At 49.5% G+C, this 15,000-nt stretch overlaps 1 long non-coding RNA gene across 1 annotated transcript; it reads left to right on the forward strand.

The window, feature by feature from the left end:
* Window positions 1-3,890: 3,890 nt before the first annotated feature.
* On the forward strand, window positions 3,891-12,018 carry LOC121038551 (uncharacterized). Its single transcript, XR_005794394.1, has 4 exons — window positions 3,891-4,120; window positions 4,275-4,392; window positions 10,894-10,978; window positions 11,971-12,018. It is a non-coding gene; the product is annotated as an uncharacterized LOC121038551 (long non-coding RNA).
* The last annotated feature ends 2,982 nt before the right edge of the window (window positions 12,019-15,000 follow it).

Genomic DNA, 15,000 nt, shown 5'->3' on the forward strand with positions numbered 1-15,000 from the left:
GGGGGGGGGGTGTTGCAGCGGCCCAGTGTGGCTGTGAACTGCCTTAGCCACTCAGGCTTGTGAGTAGGACGATCCCTCAGACACTCACACCATAAATGTCCAGATGCAGAGTCACTTTGGAACTGTCCTCTGCAAGCCTCCTCCCAGGGAGGGCTAGGTAACTTGAGCTGCCGGCAGGCCCTCAGGTCACTTAGGGAGCGGTCAGCTGATGCTCCTGGGGACCATTCATCATGCCCCCGGCCCAGCCCGTCACTGCCATGGCTATTTCCAGTCCCTGGGTATGGAGCAGCTTATGTAACAGGCTGGGAGCCAGGGGCTGGGTTGGGGGCTCTTGTGGCAAGGGATGGGGCTGTTCCCACCTCGCCCTATCAAGACAGCCACTCAGTGCCCCTTTTCTCCCTGTGTGTGTGTTGGGGGGGGGTGGGTGGGAGGGTTGCAGGACGGAGACCATAGGCCTGGGTGGGATCACTGTGGGTGGTGTCTACCAAAACACTTTGTACTTCCTTCCTTCCCTCCCATCCTGGCCCACAAGGTGGCCCAGACTCCTTCCTTCCACGAATCTGAGACCACCAAGCAGCCTCTCTTTCAGCCACGCAGCCCTACGCCGCCTGTGTTCTCTCACCCGGCCCTGACCCTCAGAGGAAGAAGCAGGCGTGCCAGCTGCGAGCCCCGCCTGAGAGCACCCTGTCCCCGTCTCCGCAGCCCCTTTCCTGACTCCATGGGGACTGGCAGGTATCATCTGGTCGTTAAGCAGGGCTCAGGTACACTTATTTGCCTCGTGGCCTTAGCAGCCTTTGTGAGCTCGCTGAGCCTCAGTTTCCCCCCGGGGAACTAGAACAAGAATACCTTCTTTTCAGAGTGGTTGTGACCACGAGGGCTTGGGGAGCACATTCCAGGGGGCAGATTGCTTAGGTCTGAATCCCAGCCCTGTCTGTGTGGTTTGGGGCAAGTTCCTCAAGCTATTTGGTTAATTTTCCTCATGCACAGAATGGACACAGAGATCCCAAGGACCCAGCTCCCCGAGTGGTGAGGATCCGAGGAGTGTGTGTGCACAAAGCGCTTGAACAGTGCCTGGCACAGGTCAGCACCATCTAAGTGTCAGCTATAATTAGACAATGTTTGGAGGTCGCTTTCCTCAGCCTTGGCTCCTAATAAGCTCTTGGTGAAAGGTACTTGTTATTTTTAACTTCTTCATTCTCCTTCACTGTCTTGAGCTTCTTCACAAGCCCACCTTCATTTAGCCTGGCAATTCCCTGGAAGAGCTCTCTGGTCTCTCCTCTTCGATTGCCCATCTGCCTCCGCCACCAGTAAAAGCGTGTCTAAATTACATCCGCCTTGGCGTTCACACTCACAAAACATTTCACACGCACTTCTGTCTGGGCCTTGCAGCACACCCGGGAACAAGCAATGCGCCTCATGGTACTGGTCTCATTTTTGCACAGCCCAGGGCAGGGTGTGATCCACCCAGAAGCATCAGCTGCCAAGGGACGTGTGTCCGGCAGTCAGGGCACCGGAGCGCGCTGGAGGATGTGGCCGGGGCTTGCCAGCTCCACGCTGCCAAGACCGATGAGTGCAGGGGGCCCTCTTTCTTCCAATCCCAGCCCCCACGGAGCGCCCACAGGGTGGGAGGCCCACGGGCTTCATAAATGTCTCCCATCCTAGCGCCAGCCCAGACTTCCAAACGCTGTGTGGTGGCGCCCTCTGCTGGACACAAGTGGCCTCTAGGAAACTGTTGCCTCTGAAGGGAGAATGGTGAGTGGTGGATTTATTCATATTCACACAACAATCTATCCAGGGCCTACTACGTGCCAGGCGGTCTTGTAGGAACCGCAGAGATGGGCGAGAAATAAACTCAGAAGGTCTCTACTTTCCTTGGACATATATCGGCGGGGAAAGGGGAGATACTGATAAAAACATATATAACATAATGCCTCATACTGAGAAGTGCTATGAAGACAGACAGGGCGGGTAAGTGGCTAGAAAATGACTAAGGCTGTCGATTTTAAAGGAACAGTCAGGGGCGCCTGGGTGGCGCAGTCGGTTAAGCGTCCGACTTCAGCCAGGTCACGATCTCGCGGTCCGTGAGTTCGAGCCCCGCGTCGGGCTCTGGGCTGATGGCTCAGAGCCTGGAGCCTGTTTCCGATTCTGTGTCTCCCTCTCTCTCTGCCCCTCCCCCGTTCATGCTCTGTCTCTCTCTGTCCCAAAAATAAATAAAACGTTGAAAAAAAAAAAAAAAAAAGGAACAGTCAGAGAGGCTTCTCTGCGGAGGCAACAGATAGTAGGAACCCCAGGGAAGGGAGGGAAGGAGCCCTAACCTGGGGAAAAGGCCAGCGAGGCAGAGGGCAGTTGCAGTTCACTAAGAAGGGGAATTCTGAGTGTGCTTGAAGGATAACGAGACCCATGTGTCCAAGAGCAGTGCTGGGGTGGGGGCAAGCTCAGAGATGGAGATCTCCCTTTCTTACCGTGATGGCACCTGTAGAAGGGAGAACGTCTCGCACACTGAGAATCACGGGGCTGGAGAAGAGTCTTGCTCAAAATACAAGCCATGACGGACGCCTGGGTGGCTCAGTCGGTTAAGCGTCTGACTCTTGATTTCTGCTCAGGTCATGATGTCACGGCTTGTGGGATCCAGCCCCGTGTCAGGCTCTGTGCTGATAGTGCAGACCCTGCTTGGGATTCTCTGTTTCCCTCTCCCTCTGCCCCTCCCCCACTGTGCACTCATGGACCCATGCACTCACTCTCTTTCAAAATAAATAAATAAACATTGAAAACAAAACAAAATCCAAGCATGAGATAACACCTGCTAACACATGCTGAGCTGGAAATGCCCAGGGGCTGTGAAGTGTGTATTCCCCACATTAGCACCATTTTGTGTTTTTATTTATTACAAAAATTTTTTTTTAACCTTTATTTATTTTTGAGTGAGAGACAGCATGTGAGCAGGGGAATAGCAGCGAGACAGGGTGACACAGAATCGGAAGCAGCCTCCAGGCTCCGAACTGTCAGCACAGAGCCTGACGTGGGGCTCGAACCCACAAACTGTGAAATCATGATCTGAGCCGAAGTCAGACGCTCAACCGACTGAGCCACCCAGGTGCCCCAGCACCACTTTGTAGATGAGGAGACTGAGGCTGAGAAAGGTAGAGGTTATGTGGTTTGCCTAAGGACAGGGGGACTTGAATCCAGGTTTGTCTGACTTCAGAATCCAGGCTTTTAACCATGACTTGTGCACTTGAAGGGAGGTGGGGGGGGGGCGAACCAGACATAAAACTGCATGTAGAGTATGGTCACATTTGTATTAAAAAAAAATATATATATATATATATATATATATATTTGTCTCTCTCTCTCTCTCTCTCTCTCTCTCTCTATTTGCTTCTCTATATGGGGGAAAAGACGGGAAGGCAATATATCAAAATGTGTTGATCCCTAGAGATTTGTGCCTCTGGTTCCACTGTGGGCCAAGGACAGGGGGGGAAATGCCCCCCCCCCCCCGCTCCCCACCCCCCCAAATATGGGAGACTGCCCTTAGCATTAACAACAGCCACACCTCTTACCCAGATGCTCCCTTTCGGTTTACAAAGTGTCTTCTTTCACTGTCCTGCATTTGGTCTTCATGACTGCTATCACCGGGAAGAAACCCGAGCCTAGCCTGTGACAGAGCCGGGACTAGGACCGACACCTACATATTCGAAGTTCTCCAGGGGTCAGGTCAAGGAAAGAAGAGAGATGGCAGAGAGGTCAAGGAAGGTCCGAAACCAGGTGGCCAAGGGGGGCAGGAAAAATACCGTTACGACAGAGAGGTGAAGCAATTCCCAAGTCCTCCCAGCAGAGGGCGATAGTACCCCAGAGCTCCGCAAACCTGCCCAGGCCACGCCCCCTGCCCGGCCCGGCCCCGCCCCGCCCCTCCCGGGACCCGGGAGCCACAGGGACCCTTCCCGGGTTTCTAAAGGGTCTGAAGGGCGAGAGGATGGGCGGCGGGTGGGGTGTGGCAAGAGAAAAAGGGAGGATCCGCCGGAGAGGTTGCCCGGGGCACGGTGTGGGTGTCTGCAACGGGGTCAAGTGTGCTGGGGCGCCGCGCGTCTGCGCCGGAAGAGCGAGCGCGTAAAGCGAGCTGGAGGTGCGGAGCTCGGGTGGGCGTTTGCCAGGAGAAGGTCCCGGCGTGGGCGGGGGGAGGGGGTGCAGAATGTCTGTGGGACTTCCTGGGGCGGCAAGATTTGCTGCTCTGGGGAGGCGGTTACTCACTCAAGCTTTGCCACCTGCTTCCCTTCCAGCTTCCAGCCAAACACAACCCAGAGTCCCCGTCTCCACCCCCACCCCGGCTAATGATGGCTGCACCCCCAAGCTGGAACCTGCCTCTGCAAAATCAGCCCTCAGCCTCTCGGCTTCAGGGTAGGCGAGGGTGGGGAGGGGGGCGCCCCGCTGATTCCAGTTGGTGCACTGAAGTGGCACCCAGCTCACGGTCTGATCTTCCCCCTGCCAACCCCCAACTATTGGTCTAGACCAGAACCTTTGAGGAGCAGCTGCAGGGAAGACCCAGCCTGCCAGCTTCTCAGGCTGGGGTCTCCGCTCCCCTCCCCTCCCCTTCCCCATTGAGCTCTGGCCACACACAGCCAGCAGGTCCCGGATACCTCTGTTGTGTGCCAACGGCCGCTCCAGCCAAGATGGGGACACACGGGTCTCCAACGGGATCTCCCTGCCCTCCAAGAGCTCCGAGTCAATGGGGGAGCCGCCACCACACCACGGGCCAGAAAGTGCCAGTGGGAGGCACAGGTCATCAGCTCCCTGTAGATGATAGGACCTCAGGGGAACCAGAGTTCTGTCCGTGTTTGGAGTGCCAAGGTTCTAGCTGGGAGGGAGCTCAGAGGTCTCTAGAGTCGACTTCAGTCAACTTGTGCTCAGTAATTCTTTATTGAACATAAAGATCGTTTTTAAAATATGGAAGCTCCAGCCTGCCGCAGAACGCCTGAATGAGAACCTTAAGGGAAGGAGCAGGGTCCTGGCTACTTTTAAATGTCTCGCGGGTGATTTGTTGCTGTAGTTGGTAATCACTGGCCTTACATTCACTTAACCAGAGACGAGTTTCCCAGAAAGTGGGGTTAGCGCCAGGCTTTCAGTCAGAGTGAGATCTGGAGAGAGCTGAATATGCTAGTGTGCTGGGACCTAGGTGGCCTGTCACTCTGGCGGTGGGGGGGGGGTGCGGTGCTGCAAGGACATCACCAGCTGTGAGGGGGGCTGCTTTCAAGTGACTCTGCAGGGGAGCATAGGGGAAAGAGGCCCAGAGGGCCAGAATTTGCCTAATTTTTACTTTGTAGGAAGAGTTTTGTTTAACTTATTTAAACTAAAAAAAAAAAAAAAAAAAAAAAAAGGAAATCAAAACAGTTCACCCATTTCTCCCACCTCCCATCTCCTGCCTCTTGCAACCACCAGTTATCGGTACCTGTGAGCTTGGGTTGTTTTTGTTTTTGCTTGGGATTCCATATCTAAGAGAGATCCTACCACATTTGTCTCTCCCTGTATGACTTAACTTCATTTAGCATAATGCCCTTGACCTTCATCCATGTTGTCGCAAATGGCAAGATTTCGTTCTTTTTTACGGCTGAGCAATACATATGTGTGCCACAATTTCTTTATCCACTCAGCCATTGATGGATACTTTAGAGTGTTTCCCTATCTTGGCTGTTGTAAATAACGCTGCAGGGAACGCGGGGGTGCAAATAGCTTTTCGAATGGCCGTTTTCATTTTCTTTGGATAAATACCCAGCAGTAGAATTACTGGGTCATATGGTATTTCTACTTTTAATTTCTTTGAGGAACCTCATACTGTTTTCCACTGTGACTGCGCCAGGTTACCTTCCCAACTGACAGTGTGTGAGAGTTCCCTTTTCTGCACACCCTCGCCAACACTTGTTATTTCTTGGTTTTTTTCTGATACTGACCATGCTGACAGGTGTGAGGTGATACCTCACTGTGGTTTTGATTTGCATTTCCCTGAGGAGTCGTGCTGTTGCGCATGTCTTCATGTGTCTGTAGGCCATCTGCGTGCCTTTTTTGGAAAAATGCCTGTTCAGATCCTCTGCCCGTTTTTAAACTGGATTTCGGGGGGGTTTTTTGCTATTGGATTATATGAGTTCTGTATATAGTTTGGATATTAGCCCATCGTTAGGTACATGATTTGTAACTATTTTCTCCCATTTCGTAGGTTGTCTTTTCATGTTGTTAATGGTTTCCTTCGTGGGCAGAAGCTTCTCAGTTTGATGTGGCCAGCCCCACATATTTATTTTTGCTTTTGTCGCTTTTGTTTTCGGTGTCAGATCCTCGCCAAGAGCTATGTCAGGGAGCTTAGCGCCTAAGTTTTCTTCTAGGAGTGTTGTGGTTTCAGGTCTTATGCTCATATCTTAGTCCATTCTGAGTTAATGTTTGTGTACAGTGTAAGAGAGAGGTCCATTTTTAGTTTTTTACATGTGGCTTTCCAGTTTTTCCCAGCACCACTTTTGAAACAGCTGTCCTTTCTCCGCTGAAAAACATTCTTGGCTCCTTTGTAGTAAACTAATTAACCACCTATGCGTGGACTTATGCCTCGAGCTCTCCATTCTGTTCTGTTGATCCATGTGTCTGTTTTTATGTCAGTACCGCACTGTTTGCGTTCCTATTGCTTTGTAATATAGTTTGAAATCAGGGAGAGTGATGCCTCCAACTTTGTTCTTTCTCAAGATTGCTTTGGCTATTTGGGGTCTTTTGTGATTCCGTACAGATTTTAGGAGTGTTCCATTTCTGTGGAAAAACACCGTTGGAATTTTGATAACGGATTCACTGAATCTGTACGTTGTTTGGGGCCGTACAGACCTTTTCCCAATAATTCTCCCAATCCATGAGTGTGGAATATCTTTCCATTTACTCGTCTTTTTCAGTTTCTTTCATTCATGTCTCGTGGGTTTCAACATACAGATCTTTCACTTCCTTGGTTAGATTTATTCTCAGGCACTTTATTCTTTTTGATGAAATTGCAAACGGGATTATTTTCTTAATTTCTCTTTCTGACAGTTCATTAGTGTTTAGAAGCACAACAGATTTTTGTGTCTTCGTTTTGTATCCTGCAACCTCACTGAATCTATTTATTAGTTCTGACAGTTTGGGGATGGAGTCTTTTGGGTTTCTGTGTATAATACCGTGTCATCCACAGGTACTGACAGTTTTTAATCCCTTCCTTTCCAATTGGATACATTTTTCTTTATTTTGCTGAATTGCTCTTGACTAGGACTTCCAATAATATGTTAAGTCAAAGGGGCAAGAGTAGATATCTTTGTCATATTCCTGGTCTCAGGGGAAAAGCTTTCAGCTTTTCACTGTTGAGTATGATGTTACCTGTGGGGTTTTTTCATACGTGGCCTTTACTGTGTTGAGGTACTGATCGTGTTCACAGTTTTTATCATAAATGGATGTTGAGCTTTGTCAAATGCTCTTTCTGCATCTATCTGTTGAGACAATCAGGTGATTTCTGTCCCCCATTTTGTTTATGTGGTGTATGGCGTTAACGAATTTGTGGATGTTGAACCATCCTTGCGTCCCTGGAATAAATCCCACGTAATCATGGTGTATGACTCTTTTTAACGTACTGTTGCATTCAGTTTGCTGATATTTTGTTGAGGATTTTTGCCTCTGTATTCATCAGGGATATTGGCCTGGAATCTCCTTGTTTTGTGGCATTTACGTCTGGTTTGGCATCAGGGTAAGTCTGGCCTTGTAAACTGTGCTCAGAATTCCCCTCTTGTATTTTCTGGAAGAATTTGAGAAAGATTGATATTAATTCTTTGAATGCTGGGTAGTTTTCACCAGTGAGGGTTTCTGGTCCCGGACTTTTGTTTGTTGGGAGGTTTTGGATGACTGGTTTAATCCCTTTGCTGGTAATCAGTGTGTTCAGATTTTCTGTTTCACCATTACTCAGTCTGGGTAGGTTGTGAGTTTCTAGGAATGTGACCACTTCTTCTAGGTTGTCTAGTTCATTGCATAGAATTGTTCATAGTAGTCCCTTCTGAGCTTTGGCATTTCTGTGGGGTCACTTGTAACATCTCTTCTTTCATTTCTGCTTCCATTTATTGGACTCCTCTCTTTTTACTGTCTTGGTGAGTCTAGCTAAAGGTTTGTCCGTATTATGTTTTTAATGTTTGTTTATTTTCGAGAGAGAGAGAGAGAGAGGGAGAGAAAGCATGAGCAGGGGAGGGGCAGAGAGAGAGGAAGAGAGAAAAAATCCTAAGCAGGCTCCACACTGTCAGCACAGAGCCTGCCAGGGGGCTCGAATTCATGAACCAGGAGATCATGACCCGAGTCAAGAGCTAGAGTTGGACGCTTAACCCACTGAGCCACCCAGGGGCCCCAATGTTGGTTTTTTTTAACGTTTACTTATTTTTGAGAGAGGGAGCATGAGCAAGTGGGGGAGGGGCACAGAGATAAGGAGACAGAGGACCTGAAGCGGGCTCTGCGATGGCAGCAGAGAGCCCAGTGTCGGGCTCAGACCCACGAACCATGAAATCATGACCTGAGCCAAAGTCAGAGACTTAAGCAACTGAACCCCCCGGGCGCCCGTCAATATTGTTTATCTTTTCAAAGAACCAGCTCTTGATCTTTTCTATGGGTTTTTTTGTCTCTATTTCCTTTATTTCTTCTCTAGTCTTTGTTATTTCCTTTCTTTACTAAATTTGGGCTTCATTTGTTCTTTTTTAAGGTCCTTGAGGTATCAAGGTAGGTTATTTATTTGAGGCTTTTCTTGTTTCTTGAGGTAGGCATTTATGACTATGGACTTCCCTCTTAGAATTGCTTTGGCTGCATCCCATAAATTTTGGTATATTCTATTTCCATTTTCATTTGTCTCAAGGTATTTTTTTGTTAAGTAAGCTCCACACCCAGCGTGAGGCTTGAACGCACGACCCGGAGATCAAGAGTCACAAGCTCTACCAAAGGAGCCAGCCAGCTGCCCCTCAAGGTTTTTCAAGTTTATTTATTTATTTATTTAGTAATCTCTGGACCCAACGTGGGGCTCAAACCCACAACCCCAAGATCAAGAGTCACACACTCTTCCAAGTGAGCCAGTCAGGCACCCCTATTTCTCCTTTGACTTTTTCTTTGGCCCACTGGTTGTTCAGTAGCATGTTGTTTGATCTCCACATAGTTGTGAATCTTTAAGCTTTCTTCATGTAATTAATTTTTAATTTCATACCATCATGGTCAGAAAAGACGCTTGATACGGTTTTAGTTCTCTTCAACTTATTAAGATTTGTTTTGTGGTCTAACATAGCATCTGTCCTAGAGACTGTTCCTTGTGCGTTTGAGAAGATGTGTATTCTGTTGCTTTTGGGTGGAATGTTCTGTAAATATCCATTAAGTTCATCTGGTCTAACGTATCATTTAAGGCCATTGTTTCCTTATTGATTTTTTATCTGGATTATCTACCCATTGGTGTAAATGAGGTATTAAAACCCTCTACTAGGGGCGTCTGGGTGGCTTGGTCGGTTGGGCGTCTGACTTCGGCTCAGGTCATGATCTCACAGTTTGTGAGTTCAAGCCCCACGTCGGGCTCTGTGCTGACAGCTCAGAGCCTGGAGCCTGTTTCAGATTCTGTGCCTCCCTCTTTCTCTGCCCCTCCCCTGCTCATACTCTGTATCTCTCTCTTTCTCTCAAAAATAAATAAAACATTAAAAATTTTTTTAATAAAAAAATAAAGTCTATTTTGTCTTATATAAGCATAGCTACCGCAGCTTTCTTTTGGTTTCCATTTGCCTGAAATATCTTTTTCCATTCCTTCACTTTCAGCCTGTGTTGCTCTTATATCTAAAGTATGTCTCTTGATGGGGCACCTGGGTGGCTCAGTTGGTTGAGCAACCGACTTCGGCTCAGGTCATGATCTCGTGGTTTGTGAGTTCGAGCCCCACATCCGGCTCTGTGCTGACACCTCAGAGCCTGGAGCCTGCTTCAGATTCTGTGTCTCCCCCTCTCTCTGCCCCTCCCCTGCTCATGCTCTGTCTCTCTGTCTCTCTCTCAATAGTAAATAAACGTTAAAAAAATTTTTTTAAGTATGTCTCTTGGGGTGCTTGGGTGCCTCAGTCAGTTGAGCGTCCCTCTCCCTGTGCCCTTCGCCCACTTGCAGGAACATTCATGCTCTCTCTCAAAAATTTTAAAACAAATAAATAAATAAAGTGTGTCTTTTGTGGGCAGACTATAGATGGGTCTTGTTTTTTTTTTTTTAATTCATTCAGCCACTGTATGTCTTTTGATTGGAGAATTTAGTCCATTTACATTTAAAGTCATTATGGATAGGTATGTGCTTCTTGCCATTTTGTTAATTGTTTTCTGGCTGTTGTTGTAATTCCTCTCTGCTCCTTTCTTCTTCTCTTGATCTTATCCTTTGTGGTTTAATGACTTTCTTTATGGTATGCTTATGTTCCCTTCTCTTTATTTTTTGTGTATTTACTATAGTTTTTTGCTTTGTGGTTACCATGAGGCTTACGTATCACAACATTCTAAAGAGATAACTTAAGCTGGACCCCATTCTGATGCTCAAAATGTTTACTCTCCCCCCACATACACTTTGTTTTTGATGCCTCGTTTTACATCTTTTTACCTTTGTGTCCCTTACCTGATTATTGTAATCATAGTTATTGTTACTACTGTTGTCTTTTAACCTTCACACTAGCTTTATAATTAATCTACTTCCTTTAGTATATATTTACTTTTCCAATGAGATTTATTCTTACGTGTCTTCTTGTTACTAATTAGCACCCCTTCTTTTCCATAATTTTTACTTTTTGCATAAATGTGTGTGTTCTATAAATTCCAGGAACGAAACAGTCACTGAAGTTTAGGAGGTCTCCCTTATGGTAAAAATTCTGTGTCTTGCAGGTTAGCAGATGTGATTCCTCCCCACTTCCCCCACTCCAGCCCAGTCTCTAAGCCTTCAGACTAAGTGGGGTTCCACGCAGAGAAGGTATGTTGGTTGAAATAAATTAAGTTTGATCATTTATAAGTTCCGAATGCATTATTCATTCATTCAGACACACGTGCCTTCAATCGATGTTGTTTGAATGCCTACTCAGTGCTGGGCAAATTCAGATGGCAGAGAGCTTCAGATTCAGATGGCAGAATCAGGTTGTGTGATTCAGAGGAGACTCCACTTTGTGAGAGTGTGGGGCAGGGCACTAGGCTGATGGGGCACCCCCCCTTCTGCCAGATCTGGTGCCTGTTAAGGTCAGGGCCAAGAGAGATGCAGTGTTCTGAGGCCACCACCAGGGGTCAGGCACACCTCTACTCTGGCCATTTCATTGCATGGAGGAGCCCTCCTTGGGCCCCTGCCTTCTCAACCTCAAGGTCTTTTCTCTCTCACTTCCCTCAGCCCATTCCTCCTTCCTCTAGGCCATCCCATCCCGCCGTCACTGCAGGGCCAAGCAGCCTCCCAAGTAGACAGCCTGGCATTTCTCCTGACCCTTGGGGAGTCCCACAGCCTCTCACTTCCCCAATTTTAGGAGTGACTGACTGACTGATGAGCAGAGAGTGCCTTCTACTATCTTATCTCTTCTTGTCCTGCCGCCATTCAGCTCAAGTTCTCTGGTTTTGTCCCCCGAGCAAAATGGGAGTGTTTATGGATTACTCCTAATAAGTTTTCTTATGTGTGTCAACAAAGCTCTTCTCCAAGCCCAAGCCCCTTTTGTGGCCCCCAGAATCCAGTGTCAAGAGCCCCTTGATGTTTTGATGGGAATGTTCTCACCTCACTCCAGCACAGCACCCACATCCATGGAGCCTTGATCCCTCTGGACCTGATCTCCTTCTGCTGCCTGGCACATATCAGACCCTGCTCCCTCAGGTCCCCCCTTTCATCCACCCTCCATGCTCCCACTTTCCCTCCCCACACATGAGTTGCACTGCCTTAGAGGTTTAGCTCCTCTAAACGGTTTCTTACCATCTTTTTTTGTTTGTTTTTAGTGTTTACTTATTTTTGAGAGAGAGAGCGGGGAAGGAGCAGAGAGAGGGGTACAGAGGATCTGAAGCAAGCACTGTGCTGATAGCAGAAAGCCTGATGCAGGGCTTGAACTCATGAACTGAACCGTGAGATCATGACCTGAGCCGACGTTGGACGCTTAACCGACTGAACCACCCAGGCTCCCTGGTTCCTTACCATCTTGACATCCTGTCCTCATACTCCCTCGGGACGCCTTCCCTCTGCCCAGTCCGGGCCCTTCAGACAAACATAGATGAGGGAATGCTGTCTCTTCCAGGTACCACCTATGTTCCCTTAACCTCTCCACTTCTTAGTTTCTTCATCTGTGAAACAGGGACAGTGGCGAATGGCTCTCGGATATGCGGTGAGGTCTAAGTGGCCGATGGCTCTGGAAGTGTTCAGTACAGTACCAGTACGTAGAGGTGCTCTGGGATAGGGTCCCTCATCCTTTCCTTCAGGTACAGCTCCTGCCTCCACTGCCACCCCCCACTCCATCTGCCAGTGGAAACCTTCCCTTGTCTCTGTGCACTGGCTACTCCTGCCCCATCCCCCACTTCTGAGCAGAGCGGTGGCCCCGGGCAGAGTGGGAGGAGAACCAGGGGACTCCGGGGCACGCAGCCACCATGCTGAGGAGATGGAGGCAGACGCAGAGAGCTCTGCAGGGACCTCAGACCAGAACTCCCATCTGCAGGGCTGGGTCACGACCTAGAATGGCGTCCACTCTTGTCCCTGGGGTTATGGGGGACCGCTCTTCTGGCCGGGGGATGGGGAAGGGCTCCCACAGAGTCCCCCGAGGCACCGAAAGGACCAGAAGACTGGTGGGAGGTGAAGGAGGGGAGGCAGGGCAGGGGAATACCAACCACACACTATTCCCCGTCCCTGCTCCCTTCCCATCCACCCCCATCCTCCACCAAACACGATCCCTGGGTTAATTTTTAGCATCGCAGCTCGTACATTAGTCACTCCCTGTCACCCACCTACACGGCAGGAGGCTGCTGTGCTGGTGCCGTCATCCCATCATCTGTGAGGTGGGATCCAGCCCCGCTCTGGGCACCCCCTCAGCCTCCTCCAGGAGCCCCTTCAGCCTGGGTGAGGGGTACCGACATCACCCCCAAGACTAGCCGCAGGGGAGGAGGGGAGGAACAGGCTGGTCAGAGAGAGGCTGGGTGTCCCTGCTAGGAGGCAAAAGCCGGGGAGGCCCCTGCCGACCCCGCCCCCAGTAAGGTGCTAGGCTCTGCCCAGGCAGCTGGTCTCCTGGTAGTCCCAGGCTCTGGGAACAAAGGTATGAGAGGGCCCCTCCCTTAGACCTGAGCCTCTAAGAGCTGCTGTTTGTCATGGCTGCAGAGCAGCTGTTCAAACAGGGAGCTTAGGGAGGCTCCATTTGCTTAATCAAATGTCTTCCCTTCCCCGGAACGAGGGAGGGCAGCGCGGCCAGGTGCAGGGACCCTGGCTGGAGCTGACACCCAGCCCCAAAGGGACAGCAGGAGAGGGGCTCACAGTTGCCAGCATCAGCTGGAGCAGAGGTGGGGCCTCCTCACCACCCCTACCCCAGGGCTGAGAGCTGGGGAGGTGGCCAGTCAACCCTCTGCTGGCCTGGCCCCAAGGAAGCATTCCTGTTTATTGAGCACCTGCTGTGTACCTCACCAGTGTTAGGCCCTGGAGGCACAATGTCAACAGGGCTGAGTTTCTTGCCTTAGGAAGGCAAAAGATCTATACAAAGGAAGTCAGTATAATCACCAACGGGGAGTTAAGTGTGGTAAAGAAAAGAAAATTAAATAAATAAGTAAATAACTAGAGGGCTCAAGATAAAGAATAATGAGGACAGGGGAACTACTGATCTGATCTGGGAAAGCTGAGGAAGGGTTTAAGCTGAAGTCACTATGGAGGAATCAGTCTTGTAAAGAAGAGTGTCCAGGCAGAGAGCACAGCATAGGCAAAGGGCAGAGACAGGAAAGAGTTGGGCATATTTGAGGATTAGGACTAGGAAGAACAGTGTGGCTTAAGCATGAGAAGTGACATGGAAGGAGAAACAATTTGAGCTTGAAAAGAGAGATAGGGACCTGACCCCCGAGGGCCTCCTACAAGGCATCCCAATGCAATTGCAGAGGTTGTGCACTGCACAAAGGCTCCCAGTTGCCAAATTCTGGGACCTGTGTGGCTGCCGTCAACTCAGAGGAAGGGATGCCTTGTTGTAATTTGTCTGCCCAGAGGGACAACATGTTATGGATAAGCATAGGAAGTAGTTTGGAATTTATTCTTTTATTCCAGGGGAAGCCATGATGGATTTTAAGTGAGGAGGGTTGTGATCCGATTTCCTTTTTGGAAAGATCACCCTAATACTAGGTGAAGGGATGGTCCAGGGGCAAGAGAGGAAGCAGGGGGCACATTCAAGTGCAGTGGGGCAGGAGGGGGAGGGTAGGAGGTGGCCTGGCCGGGGGAGGGTGCCACTTAGACCTCTTAAAGCCACCCCTTGCGTGGTTACTGCCAGGGAGGAACACTGGCATGGAGCCTCAAGTCTCAGGCCTAGCTCTGCTACTTACTCTCTGTCTGACCCTAGACAGGTCACTTGCCCTGGGTCACTTCAAAGAAAGGTGGCGTCCACCTCTTGGAGATGCTGTGAGCACACATTCTAGTTCTTGAGCTAGCATCTGCTATGAGCTAGTATCAGGCATGAAATAAAGCAGCAGAGGAGACAGGAAAGGTCCCTGGGCTCTGCTACAAGGAGTGTATGTCGTAATGGAGAAGGGAGCCAGGCCAACACCAAAATCCCCCAAAGTCGAGACAGTTGTGGCTGGTCAGGAGTAGTATGACAGAAAAAGCCAGTGGAAGGTGTGACTGCATTTTGGACTGGGTGAGGAGGCCTTTGGGAGGCAGAGCGGAGTACTGAAGGGGCCGATTAGGAGAAGAGTGAATGCAGAGGCCTCCAGTGGATGGGGTCTGAAACATACCAGGTACAGCAAGGGAGCCAGAGCAGAAAGCGAGAAGGGAGACAAAATGAGGCAGGCAAGGGTCAG

The sequence above is a fragment of the Herpailurus yagouaroundi genome, unplaced genomic scaffold (genome assembly GCF_014898765.1).
Source record: "Herpailurus yagouaroundi ecotype Mexico unplaced genomic scaffold, PumYag 166, whole genome shotgun sequence".
Lineage (NCBI taxonomy): Eukaryota > Metazoa > Chordata > Mammalia > Carnivora > Felidae > Herpailurus > Herpailurus yagouaroundi.